At 31.0% G+C, this 16,329-nt stretch overlaps 1 protein-coding gene across 3 annotated transcripts in view; it reads left to right on the top strand.

The window, feature by feature from the left end:
• LOC130898726 (NADPH oxidase 5) overlaps positions 1-16,329 on the top strand; it is a 97,234-nt gene that overhangs the window by 21,221 nt on the left and 59,684 nt on the right. Inside the window, exon 1 of one of the 3 annotated variants that reach the window (XM_057808227.1) lies at positions 4,503-4,621. The exons of the other annotated variants lie outside the window; for them this stretch is intronic. The gene's annotated coding sequence lies outside the window, so the exon portion shown is untranslated. Of the gene's footprint in view, positions 1-4,502; positions 4,622-16,329 lie in introns of those variants that run through there. 3 annotated transcript variants of the gene reach the window in all.

Genomic DNA, 16,329 nt, shown 5'->3' with positions numbered 1-16,329 from the left:
CTAAACTATACCATGCCGTGCAGAATACAGATCGTGACGGTTCGTCGGTCTGGGTGCAGTAGTCTTATGCATTTCATACACAGTGTTTTAAATTTTTACGCCATATAAGTTTAATTAATATCTTAGTGGTTATAAAAAAAATTAAGAATTTCTCCTAGAGGTAACAGGACTCTAGTATCTCTAGTATATTCTAGTATATAGTTTTCTAGTGTTGTGAAAGAATTATTATAGATTTATAAGGAAATTAATGTATTCTACCTCGTGAAATTAGAGGCATCCGTTGATATATAGGATATATTGATACAGACAACAATGGCTGACAAGTATTTCATTTATACAAGTAATAATTAATTTTTTTTTCTTGAAACAAGTGACCCCCAAGTCTCAGTACTCCACGCACCAGCTTTGATATAATCAAGAGGGCTAACTTTCGTACCGGTAGTGGCTGGTTAGACCTCTAATTCGGTTCATATGTAAGCACTCACTTCTGTAATTTTTCTTCTTTTTTTTCTTTAAATAAAATATATGAACTTATGTATTGCTGTTTAGTAATCAACGTATCTAATCATTCTCTTCTCATGTAAATAAAACAAACCTTATGCAAAATATATAAAGATATGTTTAAACAATAATTTAAGCTGGTAATATATTTTTTTCATATCTCTCTATCTTTATGAATAGATTTTAAAAAAGGAAAAACAAACTGACATCAATGTCGTAACAGGCATTTTGCACCTTTATTTTAGATAATAACTAGAAACAACTATTTATTTTTTATTGATTTTCGATTGATTTCGATTTTCCATAATATGTTCTCGAGATTCGTTGGAATAAATGCATTATTCACTCATGGTCTCTGTATCGTTGATAGAATTTGGTCTGTTTTTAATAGACTGTGGAATAATTAAAAATTCTCGAACTGTATAATCGCTATACCCAACTGTATATCGTTAATTACTGTCAAATTTAAATTTTTGTTCTATGTAGTACTTTTCCAATCACAAACAATAAACGAGATATAATCTATTATTTCAAATAGTTTCACAACAATCAATTTGTCATTCTATTTAATAAATCGATTCTTTCTAATTAATACAGAGTACTATTAACAAGGTTTCTTCGGAATAAAACAACCCACGCTACTGTCTTATCTAGTAATTACAGATTATCTAGTTTCTAATCGGTTGGGAAGTTAATGAGTGGGCAGCTTCTTTAAAAATATTTCATCACAATAATTATTTATTATTCAGGAACGTACTAATCATCATTACGGTTAGCTTTAGTAGTAGAGCATTTGTTAGTTAAGATTTCGAAAGCGATGCTGTAGGCGAAGGTCTGTTGCCTAGAAGTAACACGATTAAAAAATTTTACAAATGTTCGAGGCTAATGTCTAACGAAAATTCTTTCTTATTCTCTGGAATGCCCCAAGGCTCAGTACTAGGACCTATTTTCTTTCTACTGTTTATAAACGACTTCATAGGACTATATCTAGTGACCTGATCCTTGAAAAATGAATTACAGATTGCCGCTTTATCTAAAAAAGTTCCTCCTGTTTTGCGCTGAGATCCGTTTTTAAGAATCGAACTTATCCACCTCCTTAACAGTCTATTATGCCCTTATTGAGTCGCATCTCTGATGCCCTTCCCGTGTAATGCGTCTCAATTTGAGCGAATCCTCAAATTACAAAAGAAAGCTGTTAGATATTAACTCGGACTTAACAGCAGGGCTCACTGGGGACTCTTATTTCCTTATTCATCTTTGAATCTGTTCGCCTAATTCGTAAGCACGCTTTTCCAATTTTAGAAAGATCGTTGCGCGGCTATCCACTTAGGAGCGCGGAGCACGACGTTCAGAATTAGTTAAGGGCTCAATATTTTACAATTAAAATAATGCACAATCACTTACCAATTGAAATTAAATCGATATCATCTTTTCCCGCATTCCGCAATAATTTGAGGGCATATTTACTGGAAAGTGCCTTCTACTAATATTTTATTCTGGATATACTGCTTTAATTTTTTCTATGGACTTATTTACTAATTATTACCTATTACTATTACCTATAAATTAGTTACTCATTATGGTTTTATTGAAATTGAATTTTTATTTTATTTGTTTTATCTGGTGTTTGTTTTCTAGTTTTTACAAGCTTTTGTCTACAAATTGTAACAATATTTTGACAATAAAGCATTTCTCATGTTTTACTAAGAAAAAATAAACTTATAATTTAAAACGACAGATCCATAGGATACATAGTGATTAAAACCCGAGGGCATAGTCCTTTGTGATTATTTTCTGAAGTTTGATTATTGTGTAAAATTCATCAGTTAATTGATTCTTTGAATTTAATCTTGTAATCTATATAGTGCCAATACGGCTCTGGAAATGATTGTTACGTATAAAATACCTGACGTTCAGTCAGATGAGATTTACAATTTAATTGATCTATTTCTGACTACCGATTGAAAAAGTTTATCAAACAACGGCATCGATTTCATTGATTCTTATCATAACAACAAAAGATTTTTATAGGTAGCTGTTAATATCTACGGGGGCTGTAAAAATATTTCAGGATAATTATATCATTATTAAGACAATATCCATATTAATATTCAATTAGTTAAAGTTGTAATGTACTAAAACGTATACTTTGGTGGTTAGTACTCTAATTGTGGGAGAATTAATGTCTTTCCTATCGTGTAGTATGGAGAATAATAGTATGTACCGTAGCTTAGATAGAATTTCTTCTCCCCGAGTTATCAATCAATTGAGATAATTTGTCCCAAACTAAAATAAGCCTAATCTAGCCTAACTAGAAAATTTGTTCTTCTCTGCTAAAAACATCAGGAAAAATTTCCCGATTTGAATGTGAATAACATTTTAATAAATAAAAACGAGACCAACAGTTATTCTAGACTTTTTTCTTACTGTACATCTTTCCTCTCTTTCCTCAAGAACCTATCTCCTGAAAATGGGCTTCCTAAAATAAAACCTTTATGAAATTCATGAACATAGTTCAAAAAGCTTAACCGAAAGTCCATCGATCCAATTATTGCGTGTTACTATGACACTAAGCCGGAAGATACGGGACTATAGCTCTCAATACCTTCATTAAGTCCAAATCCTTCTACAATTTGCAACTGTAGCTTCAGCAAATAATATCTCAACTTTTTCCGTAGCTCCCAATATTACGTGTGAACCCGCATATTAAAGTTTGTCTAATTATTTAGTCCGAATAATGATATTATGTTCTTTATTAGAAATATTTTGGTACATAGTTTATGCAGATTTATACCTTACATTTTGCTTCAGACTCTTCTTAGATTTTCAAAATGAATGTAGTAGTTATTTGGAAGTTGAGCCTAGTTGCTCTGTTAGTGCCAATGGATTAGAAAGTAATTTGGTTTAACTAAATTCTTAGTATCAAGTTCATCCTCTTTGAAATGGATGATAATCTTAAAATTTCTGTACAATTCTCATCCATATATTATAAATCTTATCTTTAATGAGGTCTATGGAGTGCTCAAATTTTTTATTATTTTAAAAGTAACAAAACTATATGAAATATGAATAAATTATGTAGTAGATGAAGTACATTTGTTTTTGCGGTGGTTTCTAACTTCAACAGTCATTTTTATAATTCCAGATTTTTAATTCCGTCATTTATAACGAACAATAATATTTCAGATAACTTCCAAAATTATCCTGTATATGATGAATAAAATACAAGTGCCTCACACATGGACAAAGACAACGAAACATGTAGCATACATACAGGAATGATCTTTAGCATTCTTCAAGCTTTCAAATATATTTCACCTTCACGTAAATACGTTGTGAAGACTCTACAACTATAAATACATATAAATTGTTTCCTGATAGATCCATTGGAGCAAAAGAAATAAAATTTTATAAATAATATAAATATATAAAAATAAAATCTGCAACTATTCTGTTACCTCGTAAGACTTTTCGGAAACTATATTCCTAGATATCAGCTGGTTGGGAATAACTGTAATATTTAGCAGTTATCACAGATTCCACATCAAATTTTGATAATTATTATTATTTTTAAGTCCTGAGACACAAGCTTCAACGACCTGCCAACTACACTACTCATAAGTGTATAAAAATATTATATGGTAGGCTAGAGAAGATCAGGTTAACCAAATCGTGATTCCCGAAAAGATGCCAAACATATATTGATAGAATGCAACTATTGTTTTCCACTTCTCCCTTGTTATCCTCAGTGATAAGTATCTCCCTTGACGAACTGTCAACTACAACGATATAGGGGGAAAATAAGATGAAACCTCCACTAAATAATGTCAACTTTTCCAATAAATCAACCAAAGATATAAAAATTATTGAAGCCATAATATATTTTCTAAAATGTAATGTACCGGGCCAATGACCAGAGTGCCCACAATGAGAACTAGTATCACAATAAAATAAAAAGCAAAGTTTTTGTTTCAAATTGTTTTTAAACTTTTACAATACGTCTAGTAAGTAGTTATCAATAAATTAAACACAAAGAGAGCTATGGAGGGATGTATCGAAAAGTAAACAGTTTTTAGTGTGTAGTTTTGCAATTTTAGTATTTACAATCAAACAAATACAGGTAAGCATTAATATTTGTTTAATAATATGAATTTACAATAGATAAAAATAGTGATAAAAATATTGTAAACAACAATCTTAGGCTTAAAATAAATGGTAAATATATATTTCAAACTAATACACGGCTATCTTAGCTTTAAGCTATCACACATTTTATGATGTTAATAACATTTGCAGAGAAACATACGAAAAGTGATTTAAAATGATTTAATTTCTGATTTCATAATCTATCTATATTTACGTGATACCTGCATGAAATTGATGTGGTATTAGGTTTAATTTTCTGCGGTTATAATTGAATAATTTTATTGGTCATTATTCCTTTGAGTTTTGAATGCTGGAATATTTCATATCTGGCCGGCTTACAAAGGTTAATTTGACGTTTTTGAGCTCGCATAATCCATTTATCTTAGCTCGGAAATGAGTACTTTACAGTTTTACCAATGAATGGATTGGTTTGGAACACTACGTCTACACCAACACAATTACCTTAAGTCTCTGAACGCGCGTCAAACAGTGTATGATATCACCAACGGTTCCAGAAATTCCAATTAGTTGGATTGATTGAGCTTCCGTTCGGCTTTTGAACTGAATTTTTGAATTACACGTTACGGTAGTTACTATACATACTAAAAACATCACATTTTCTAAGAAAATATTTCTATCTAGTTATCGGTCAAGTAACATAACCTAACCTAAGATGAAGTCAACTTCACCTAACCTAACAATAAAATTGATCTGTTTTTCGGTGTGCTTGATATAATCAAGAGACAATTCCCAATTCGAATACAAATAAAAGTGGAATAAATCAAATCGTGAACAAAAATTATTTTGAATATTAACTGCACGTCTTTTTTTTTCTTCCGCCAAGCCCCCATATCCTAAAAATAGGCCCACCAAAATAAATCTGGCGCCCAATTAATAATATGTTTACAAAGCCTAATCGGTAGTCAAGCAATCTAATTGGTTGTAATATGATTCTAAACTGGGCAGGTATGGGAATAAAGCCCTCAACGTACTCATAAATTATAAATGCTTCTTCAATTTTGATCTGTAGCTTCAAGAAATGATATCTTACCATTTTCTGTAGCTTTAATATTGCATATATTCGAAACTATTTTAACATATTTTTTGAATTAAATTATTTCATTTGAAAAAATTCCAAAATAGAGATTTAGAAAATTATTCCAATAATTTTGATAAAACTATATATATACACTTTCGTAAAAAAATATAAGCGACTTGTTTATACTCGGCAATCGAAACGAATATGATTTCCAGTTAAATATTTACATTGTTGTAAAAATAGTAGCGAGGAAATAAACTTTTGTTTCTGTTGAGTTTAAAAATGTCCGTTTCTACGTAAAATACTTCATGCATGATCAGACTTCTAATCAAATTCTATTTTTAGTCGATGGAATAACATTTGTTTTATTATTTGAAACAATAAACATGACGTTTGACGTTCATAATTTTCCCCCAGGTCATTGTATAAATGACTTTTTTGACGTATATCTCTTGTTAAATAAATATTAGTCGAATTAATTTCATGGTTATATTAACACATTTTGATTCATATTCGACATTATACTTCTACAATATACACTTTCTTAATAAATTTCTTCATTGGATACATTACGATATTTTTGGTCATGTTTTTCTTTCTCAGAACTCTTACATATCGCTTTCATTTAATCAGTCGAGAATAAACTAAAAATCAAATGATTGCATAATATAATATCAGAGATGTTGGGAAAAATCTTAACTGTTTATTTTTTTCTCCGTATCATTAGAGTAGCATGTGAATAATAAGTAAGGCATTCGTTTATAATCCTAATAGGATAAACGTGAATATTTTCTAGAATTAATTTATGCTTCAAAAACAGTAGCGCGGTTGCTAATACTACCTTTTCGAGTATACATATCACTAATCGGTTTAGGACAATTCGATTTACAATAAAATTGATTACTCAAATGTTTTATAAGAATATTACCTTAATAACAGTAAAAAAAAATTATACTTAAAATTTGAATCAAGCTGTACTGTCGACACTGAAAATAGTTTGGCGATGTGATAATTTTGAGGTTATTATTGTACTAAATTATGCAGAAAAATTTGAGAAAAAATATATTCATTTTTCAACGTAATCTCCTTTTAGTTCCATACACTTTTCCCAGCGATGTTCAATAACTTCGACAGCACTTCTTTATTGTTGGAAAATCTTTGACCACCGCGCCATTTTTTCAAGTCTGGGAACGGAAAATAATCCGAGAGGGCTAAAACGGGCAAATAGGGTGCATGAGGTAGCAATTCAAACTTTAACTCATGAAATAACATTGATTTCTTCGCTCAAACGTTGCATTGCAAAGTTCGCCGTTCTTAGTTTCACCTTTTTCAAGATAGTCAATGAACATAATCCCACGCACATCGCAAACAGACCTTGCCTACAGATGAAACTGTCTTTGCTTTCTTTGGAGCCGATTCTCCCTTCTTAATCCATGGACAGAAGTTTCTTCAAAGGTTATCAAACATCAAACGGCGCATATTTCGGCTTTATTTCTGTGAAACATTGTCAGTCACTCGATGGAAACATCTTCACAATGCTGTTTCATTATTCATTCAGTACCTATTTGTGGATTTTCGTCAGTATATCTAGAGTCGTCACCTCATTTCGTCGACCTCTGCGATGCTGATCTTCGCAGGTTGTACGGCCTCGTTTAAGCTCTGCTACCGAATAAAATCTACTTCAGCTTTTATATTAGTTGGGCTAAGGCCTTTCAGATAAAAGTATTTTATCAAAAAACCGGGACCAATTTTTACCATGTTTACAAATTCACTGAAAACGTTCACTATTAATGGCTGCCAAACAACTAATTTATATCTAGTTCAAGTTAGATAACTCTTCCTATGCACGCCACTGTATAGTAGTTTATTACAAACTTTTTTATTCATGTGGATGCCTCCTAGGTGGTGCAACATTGTAAGTATATGTATATCAACTTATTTATGGTTGAAGTTATCAAACCTTATTAAAACTTCGATGAAAGTTGCTTCAACATTTTAATATGAAAGAATTTATACATTCAGAATTCGTTTTAATTTACGTCTAACACATTAATTCACATGATGAAGCAAATTATACGGATCAAATCGAAATGACAGGATAGATTCATTAGCTATTTGAATGAAAAGCTGAGAATATATACAATAACACCTCACAGGTCCAACTAATAAAACAAGTTTTAAGAAAAGTTCTAGTAAAGACACTGCCGAATACATTTAACTTATTCGTTTTTCATCTCCATTCATCAGCTACTTCACTAAAACATCTGCATTTTTCGAACAGATATCACATTACATCATATGAAAAAAAAGGTTATGAAGCGTCGAGTCTTTTGTGCAGACTTTGTACTGTTTCTCTAGCTTCATTAAAGAGTAGCACTGTTTATAAGAATCCGACAAAGAGTGCTTAATATTCGACGGCCTTCAAAAAGCTGCCAACAGGAAAGTTCGTACTGTTCGGTCTTTAAAAAGCTAAAAACGGAAACGAAATTATCCAAAGAAAGCGAAAGAAAATTTAAGTATTTCCACTTTTTATATATATAAATATCATGTTGACAACATTTGAAAGTTTACCAACGATTCAACGTGTAGCTTGATTACTATTATATTTAAAGATTATCTTCGTCCATTTGAAGAAGTCGAAGAATGCAATTGAATACAGCGTGGGCAAAAGCAATTCTTACTAAGCGATGCATGTCAAGATAAATAGATACCAGTAGCAAAGACATAGGAGAATAAGTTCATTGCTAAACTGTTTTGTGTGGTCTCAGATGAAAGGGAATATGAGATGTAACACTTAATATGAATACTGAAACGGGTGCAGATGTAACTACTATTTTTTGTTATACTGAATGATTGAACTACAGAATTTAGTAGTAGAATGGATTCTTATTAAATGAAATTTCGATTTTTAATAATAATTTTTAAGCACATATTTAAGATAGCATAAGCGGTTCATATAGAGACTATAGGCATAGCCGAATTCAGAATCGTAAATAAAATAAATAAAACAGATTGCACTGGCCAACAGAATTTAAACTTTTTTTGTCATACGAAAACTTATATCAAATTTTGAATGTACTATGGCTACCAAACCGTAATGTATCAGTGGGAAAAATTGACACATCAGGTTTCTTTGTGACATCAAGACATATATTTTTATAAAAAGTACAAAAGTCTTAGAAAAATTATGTACCATAAATGGGTATGATTTTCGTTTGGCTTCTAGTAAGTCTCCAACATTAACTTGCTAGCATTCCTGGACTTTTTTTCCTCGATACCGCTTTTATATTAAAGGAATGTCCTGATGAAATCTTTCGCCTTGTTCGTAGCTCACAGCACCCAAATTCTCGGGGAAGAAATCCAGATGAAAGTGCAGGGTATATATTTTTAAAGACATATTACCTACATCTCAAAACTTTGTATTAGAAGCTCAATGATTGAGTCTTTGCAATTTTCCGCTTTATGGTATCCTAGGAAATTTTGGACAAGATTCACAAAACATTTCCAGGCGACTTTTTCCAGATCCTTCAGCTTTTCAAAGTTTATATCCATTAGATAGCGTATTTGTGGACCAAAAAATATTTCCTCTTTAATTTTTGCATCGCTGAGTTTGGGAAATTTGTATTTCAGGTACTACTGCATAGCTTTCATAAAATTTTTTTTAACATTCTTCTGCCGTGGAGAAAGGGATGCACGCTTGGGCAATACTTTCTTTGTGTACTGACTTTTTTTGTCTCTGCTGTCCCATTCGTAAATGAAACAGCAATATTTTGTGTAACCACAGATCATCTTCAAAATAGACTAAATCTGCTTTGGAAAAGTAATGTTTCATTTTATCGTCACGATGTCGGAAATAAGAAATTTTCGTACTAGGGGAAAGGAAATTCCAGTCGATTAATCTAGACCACAAAAGCTCAGCTTGTTTTTTAGACAAATTCAAATCACGTAGAAACAAAATCCTGATTTTCTGCTTGATTTGGAGGCTTTGGCACAGGCAGTTCGACATTATGTATGATTGATATTGGTTTGTGTACTGGACAGTATGTTTGGACTTAGTTGTGATGCCTTTTGTTTGAATTAAACAAAAATAACATTCACGTATATGGTTTTTTGGTTCCGTTCAAACCATTGGTATACCAAAAGGCAAATGTTTAGCCCAAACTAATAGAAGCCTCACACACGTTACACAACATACAGGTATATGTGGAAATCAGTATTTATCTTGGTGGCGCACAGGAAAACGAATATAGTCTAAGTCTCGACCTGAGATGTAGAAGTTAATTCTCCACAAACATGACAAAAACTGTTCGGCTTATTAGAACACTTTCACGACGTTTTTACAATGTATGTAACAAAGGTAACTTAGTTAAATTAAGTTATTCAAACAAAAACGCTTAAATAACGTCAGAAAAGAATATATAGCTGTCACAAAAAAACTGGATGTGTCTGTGAAACAAGATAATAATATATTTTTTTAATGAAGGTACATCAAAAGAAATAAAATAGCTCAAAGCTCGTGTGACAAAAACAGTGTTCACCATTGTTATTTATAAGGCCATTCTGCTAATATAAAAATACTAGAGATACTTCGTGTACATTGTTGACAGTTTTGTTAACAGAAAAGCATTCAGTGAATATATTTTATAGAAGCATAGGAAATCCAAAAAAAGTATGAAACGAAGTTAAAGAACAAAACTGAGAAAACCCTTCACAAAAACTTAAGTTGACTTGAAAAACACAAAATGATTATTCGAGTAGTCTTGTTTCATAGTTTATTTGAAAGCAAGCCAAACAATTATAAACACTGTCAAGTGTTAACAGCTTAACAATTTCCATATGATTATCGTATATTAGTTCAGCTTAGCGCTTCAATGCATGTGCTTAATGCGAAGATTAAAAGCCAAGTACTATTGCGGATGTGAAGTGATTATTTATGAGTCTGTCAACTTGAAACGATGTTTAATAGAATTAACCTCAGTTTTCCATTATTTGAACATAAAGCTGTTTTAGAGTTACTAATTTTTTGACGTATATTTAGATGAAAGAATTAAGAATTCTGTTAGTTTTGAAATGGCCATAACTCAGTGAATTTTTCAAAAATTCGTAATTTATTTTTGTTTACCGTAGTAGTTGAATTTATTATATATTGCTTATTAACCTCTAAAATAAATTGTCACTGTATATAATATTTTTTTTACTCAAATATATGGTTTTAAAAAACCAATACACGTTCAGTCGGTCATCGATGTTAAAAATTAATGAATCGTACACTCACTCGAGCTTTTATTAGCTTCATTTTTCTTTTGCACTTCGTGGTGGCCAGAATAATTAATCTCCAATTTTAAAGCAGAGTTCAATTATACCAAGATACCCTTCATGATACATTTTGACAACTGTGTTTACAGGCTGAGACACGATCATTAATAATTCTCACTTGAAATGATCATATTAATTGTCTCGATATCGGATTTGGACAGTTTAATAAAAAATTAATAAATAATTCAAGTTCCGTAGGTTGCGTTGAGGCTAGATTCATATCTATAATTTTATCTGACAATTAAGTTATAAATTTTAATAAATATTTTTCTGCTAATATTCGTGTAAACTGTAATTGTATTTATTAAAGGAAAAAACAAATTTTCACAATCGACTCTATTGACTTGATCTTGCTTTTAATGAATATATAATATATAGTTCAATAAAGAAATTATGTAGTTAAATTGATTCACGCAGATGCAACCATCAACAAGTCAGTCATATCATTGTATAAAGGAAAGGATAGTAGAACAGTGACAATGTTAAAACCATTTGAGGCAATTTTGCACGCCATCTAGTTACTTTTACGCTCGTTCTTCATAAAAATGACACGTAGCTTAGTGCCATCTGAAATAAACAGCATTATTTCCAACAATTAAATTTTTTTGGAAAGATCCCAACTAAATGTGAAGTTTTCTTTATCTTCGAAATTCGAAATCGACAGTACATTGTTGCCGATTTTACTTTTTATTACGAAAGTGACACAAATTACCTATTCGATAGGAATCTTTAGAATAGACAGATAGGGCGTATTTTGAAATATCATGTTTCTAATAATGTTATAGCATGTATTCATCTCGAACCGAAAATAAATTTAATCTCAGTACTAATTATTTGTCACCAATTTCAATGTATAAAATAAGATTTTTGTAATGAGTTCGTGTAGCACTAGCAAATGAAACAAATAATTTTTCATTAATCTGTTAATCACTTAAATTTGGGGTAGAAAGAAGAATCCTTGCACAAAGGTATATAAAATATTTCATTTGGTGACTGAAATAATATGAATTTGCGATTTCATCACCTCGGTCACGAATGTATTTTTGAAACATTCAATTTTGATGATATTTTGTAGAGGCGAAAAAATAAGTCCTGGCTATTTTGTATGTTTTTTTTAACTTTCAGTTGATTTATGTGATTTATCCATTTTCCCCTTTCTTCCTGGGAAAAATATTTTTGATTTTGTTCCTCTTTCGTACTGTATTAATATATTTGATAAAATCAAAAACAATAACTTGAGTTGTTTATTCTTTTATAGTTTTTCTAATAAAGTATATTGATTTTTCTTGAAATAAGTCATTAATGTGAGCTTCTTTGCAAATGATGTTTCAAATGTAAAACATCTTCAATAGCTCAATGGTTCACGTACATGGCTCACAATCCTATGGCTGTACATCGAATCTGATTAGGAATGTGAATGAAAAATTCAATTTTTTTAGAAAACTGTTTAATCTGAAACTGACTTTAGTTTTACATGAAATTTTAGTAAATCTTCGTACGAATAATTTAAAATTGTAGATGCTGTAGATAACAAATTGGAAAAAGTATTGTTTCGGGGGATTTCATGCTGGCTCTCTTCCCAGGTTCTTATCTACACCCTTGCTGCCATGTCCTTGATATAATACCCATACATCAGTTTACGAAAAGTATCAATCTTTATTATAGTAGTAGCTTATTGTAATCCTTGAAACCTTTCATGAAAGTTTCCAAGTTGATGATGAGTTTATCGAAAGCACAACCTATCTTACTTCAAATATTATTATAAATTTCATTTTTCTCATTTGTCTTACAACTCTCTCATATTCGTTAAGTAGTGTTAAGTAGAATTAGATTTTGTTATTTACTAACACCACTTCACCAGCACGCAGTTTATTCAACAGGCAGTCTAAGTGCCCAATACGGCCAACTATTTCTCATAATATAGTTATTTATACTATATACTATAAACTATACTTAAAAGCGATTAGTTGACGACTCAAAAAAACTACGGACCCGTACAACAAGGCACTCGACAGTAACCTTTTTTCGAATTCCTTTTGTAATTTTTTAATGCAAATTTGTTGTCTGACTTATGTCGGCCGTTAACATAATTATTTTTCAAGTAATTTTCGATTATCAAAGCATTCCAATTTTTACTCAAGATTACGTTTATTATAATCGAGACGGAGAATTCAAATAGTTCAATTGACAACATAATTTCATTGACTGTGGCAGGTCTGGTATTCGTCGTAATAACATTGAAGCATATCTTTTTACTTTATGTTTCGACCGTCGGAGTATTAAAAAGCGGCCACTGACACTTGTTTATACTCATAACAGTCAAATTGCAAGTTTTATTACCAATTTTAATATCTTTAGTATCGAAATATATACTTTTCAGTTAATTCGTCCGGCAAATGCATCCTATTTTATAGTTCTGTAACCGTGGGTAGATGCAGATGTTTTATAAAATGAAATCATGTTCGTTCGAATACATTCGAATCGAATAGCGGCTTTATTACTATGTAAATGGTTTGACTAAATGTGGGAAAAATTAAAGATGTAAATATTTTATAGAACTCCTACTCTATTCTTTGATTAGTTGAATGGTTTCTTCATGGTTGGGTTGTATAATTGTGAAGTTATTTATTCTTACACTTATGAAAATTAGAAATTCAAATCAGATATAGATTCATATAAAAGCGAGGGTAGGTGACATGATCAAATGAAACTACAAGGTGGGCATTGAATTTTTGCGTGTGTTTCGCTATTGTACCACCGTAAAGCCTACTATATTTTATTTATCCTTTAAACAATGCGAACTTGTACATATTATAAGCTTTTTCTCGTTAAATTTATTTGTTCAATTATTTTCATATGCGATTAACATTTTAATATCGCAACTTCATTTGACCGGCAATTTTCCTACACAGTAACGGAACCGCCAAATTGAGAAAATTGCACTCCATTAAATAAACAACTTAATAGCCCCTTTTTTATGCAAAGATGCCGCTGGCGAGTTGATGATATATTTTAAAATTTGACAGTAATGATCTGAAGAAATTAATAATATTTCAAAAATTATTTTCAAGCTTCTTCATTAGTTTGCGATGAAATTCTTCAAATTATCAAAGTATAAATTAATACATATTATCAATAAACGTACATGTATCAGTTCTATAACAAAGATAAGAAAACTATAGGGACTTAATGAAAAGAAAAAAATTATCAGGTTTGTAACAGAAATAAATATCACCTTGTATTCATAGAATACACTTTTTTCGTCTTAAGTTAAACATATATTCAAAAATAAACAATTTATTCTCTTGTTAATCTTTTAACAATCTTATAAAAATCATCATTCATTAATAGTTCCGCGAATAATTTTAAACAAAAAACTCTAACAAACATTTGGTTCTCCTCAGGATATACAAAATAAATGGGTCTATATATAGAGCACAATTAACATGTGTGTGAGGAATTATTGTTGAAGATACAAGTAAAATTCGACATTGTATTATAGCTAGAACCTCCACTTCGTAGTACTCGAAATTAGCTATTTTTTGGTATATCATCTACTGAGAGCTCTAGGTGGCCCATTTGGGTTAAAAGAACATTCCATTCTTCTTCGACCATTCTGATTCTAGACAACAACAAGTCTAGAAAAACTTCCATTTCTGCTGTTTGTCTTCGTAGTCCCTATTATACAGAAGCACGATTGTTTAGGTGTCGTCTTGATGACTGTTGCTTAAGTTTTCTTTTCCAAGCGATTCCTCCAGGTTATGCCATGATAGCTGTTGTAGCTTTACTTGAGATATCTTAGATGATCACAGCAATTTACTATGCAGATATTCGTCTTCCTGTTTGGGAATAATTTCCTCTTCCCTAAGTAAACTGTTTTCATACTTGTAAGGTTTCTTTTCCATTTGAATAGTCTACGAAATATATGCCTGTTTGGTTTGTTTATCTGCTATAGGTTCCACAGTAGTGGTTACTTTACAACGTCTTATAGGGTTATTCTTTTATGATTAGTGCTACATCGCATAGAACCAGCATATTAAAGTCCCGCTCATACCTTTCAGCTTCGATGGAGACTGGGATGGCTGTTTCTTTATGTTCAGAGAAAGATAAAATGACAAACCAATAAAAATTCAATTTTTGGAATAATACTGTTATTTTTGTCCTCTCAAGATGTAAAATTAAATGGACTCTAGTGTGCTATCATGCATTTATGATTATTCTAACTGAATAAGATATAAGAAAATGGATTCAAAACTAGGGGAAAACACATGAAGCATTAACTATATCAGAAAAATTTTTTTAGATTGTAGCAGTATTACAGCTTTTCAACTAGATGAATGTAGCATTTGTTGAATCAGTATTTTTGATATGACTTTTATATAAATATTTATTGTACCGCTAATGCATTGTTCATGTAGTTAACAGATGATGTAGTTGTAATAAATTATCTCACGAAATAGTAAAATGCACGTCTTAGTTTATCCATCACGCGCATATTCTTGACTTTGGCACGTCCCCTGAAGGAGAATAGTTACGAACGAGATATTCACATAGAAAACTATCGACAACACATTTAAAGATATATATCTATGAAATATAGTAACTATAGCATATAGTTGATAGTGCAAGTTGATAGATTTATATGTTTCTTCTAATATAGATAAAGTTTTCCACCTGAAAAATTCTGTTACCTTTCAAATATAGTGGAAATTTCATTTGGGATAAGTTGTTAAATAGATTTTTTATGTATATTATTTGTATTTTTGCTCTCCACCTAACGGTCATTGTTCACTTCAAACATATCACTCAAAATATAGTGTACACAGGATGATATTGAATTATTATAACTTTATTTGAAATTAAATTAACAATATACTAGCTTTTACCCGCGGCTTCGCTCGCATCGAATCCATTAAATAAGTATCAGAAATCATTATAATAGAAAAGAACGAACTCTGTAGCTATATTAGAACCTGAGATATGGATCTTTGAATGTAGAAAAATTGCCAAAAACCTACAAAAATCCATAACTGCACATCGAATGTCCGCGCCTAACTCTCTCAAACTCAACCGATTTAAGTGTTCAAAAACTCAAAAGAAAGAAGGTGTTTCAGCGACTGTTCTTAAACCAAAACGAACTCTGTAGCTATATTAGAACCTGAGACATAGATCTTTGAATGTAGAAAAATTGCCAAAAACCTACAAAAATCCATAACTCTACATTGAATGTCCGCGCCTAGCTCCTCTCCAACTCAACCGATTTAAGTGTTCAAAACCTCAAAAGAAAGAAGGTGTTTCAGCGAGTTGTCTTAAACCAAAACGAAGTA

Source organism: Diorhabda carinulata, chromosome 1 (genome assembly GCF_026250575.1).
Source record: "Diorhabda carinulata isolate Delta chromosome 1, icDioCari1.1, whole genome shotgun sequence".
NCBI classification, from domain to species: domain Eukaryota; kingdom Metazoa; phylum Arthropoda; class Insecta; order Coleoptera; family Chrysomelidae; genus Diorhabda; species Diorhabda carinulata.
This window is presented reverse-complemented; position numbering and strand designations above follow the sequence as displayed.